We start from the raw sequence: 1,766 nt of genomic DNA, 5'->3' as shown, positions 1-1,766 counted from the left end.
ACCCTGTTCTTTCTCTCAGCCTTCACTGTTTGTAAATAGAGTTCTAAAAACCTTTGCAAACCTTAAACTGTTATATTTATAAGCCTCAATGAAATCCTAATTCTAATTCCCCAATAATCCTAAGTCGGCTAAACTAAATCTCGTGATTTCATAAATAAAAGAAAAACCCTAATGTAATCCAACTAATGCAGTTACATAATTAAAACAATTACTTAAATAAAAGAAAATAATAATCGTACAGTAAGTCAATTAAAGAAAAACAAAATACAATTAAATAACCAATTAAATTAAACAATCCAATTAAATAAACTATTAAATTAAACAATTTATTTAAATAACATATTCATCAATTACTACAAATAAACACGCCAATAAACAATTAAACATTTAAAAATGCAATTTAAACAGTTAATTAAATACTAGGACTATCCTTTTAAAATTAGGGGTATTAATGTTTCCTAATCCATTTTGGAAGCCAGAAGACTTATGGAAAGAGCGTGGAGATTTGGGAAAGAAGTTGTGGCATATTAAGCTGCTATTTTAAAGTTTAAGACTGATATAGTGACTTCTTATATGTAAGTTAGGGAATTCTTGTCCAATAAGAAATTGGGTTTGAACACTCTATAAATAGAGATGGGTTGAAAGGTGTAAAGAAAGAGAAAGAAAAGAGAGAAAAAATATAAGGGGTTTAATGTGAGTGTTGGTAGAAGAGAGAAGAGTATATGTAGTTGCTGGGTGTATAAATGTAGCCTCAAAAAGGATGATTACTGTGATACCCCTTGATTTCCGGATGTGGGTTGGCTAGGCCCACGCCCGAATACCCGAGGATACCAAAAACAAATAGTAATAATCAAACACAAAATACAAATATAATCAATAAGAATAAATAAATTGTTGAAAAGAAACTAAAATGGTAATCTAACAATTCCTTAGAATAAACTTCCATTAATAAATTCCTCTGATATAAGTAATCCTCCACTAAAAATTACAACTCGGGAATCCATAATATGTGGACCCCTAGAAAACCAAAATTGAACAATCAACGGTCTACAACTAGATACAGAAGTCACAAAGGGAACTCCTACGTAGATAACCCAGAAGAATGATGTAGACGATCCCTGCTCAGCTCGAACAATCCTTACTCCAAACGAATACCTAAAAAATGATGGTGGGTCAGGCCCACAAACAAGTTCTACTCTACTACAGTCCGAGCAAAGACCCGATACGCAGATACATCGAAGATAACTCAACAATAACTATATAGTCCATAACTATATATATATATATATATATATACAAAGGGGGGTCTAAACCTGAATAGAAAGCAACATGCAAAACGCACCTGAAGTGGGCATGTGTACCTAAACCTAATAGGGTACACCTCAAACTATTATAGCCAGCTATGCATCCCAATGCATATACACTCCCTAACCATCGATCCTGAGACTCAAGCTCATATCGCGGTACCATAATTATATATATATAAATTCCATCCAAAACTAAAATAATGCCGCTCAACTATTCGTTGCCTTGACACTACATATAATCAGGATTTAATGTTATAATTAATCCATTTCCTTATTCCAGAATAGGTAGGAATTAGCATTTTGATCTAATCTGTACCTAATATGCCACCGTCCCATACCGGTGCATATAATCCACAATAGGTAGGATTTAACTTCTTTGGTTAATTCATCCCTAGAATGCCACCATCCCAAACCGATACATTACATCCATCTAATCCAATAATTGATGAAATAATTAAC

This window comes from Cornus florida, unplaced genomic scaffold (assembly GCF_030987335.1).
Source record: "Cornus florida cultivar Cherokee Brave unplaced genomic scaffold, ASM3098733v1 CherokeeBrave_3.0.0_Hap2_Chr03, whole genome shotgun sequence".
Taxonomy (NCBI): Eukaryota; Viridiplantae; Streptophyta; class Magnoliopsida; order Cornales; family Cornaceae; genus Cornus; species Cornus florida.
Note: the sequence above shows the minus strand (reverse complement) of the source record.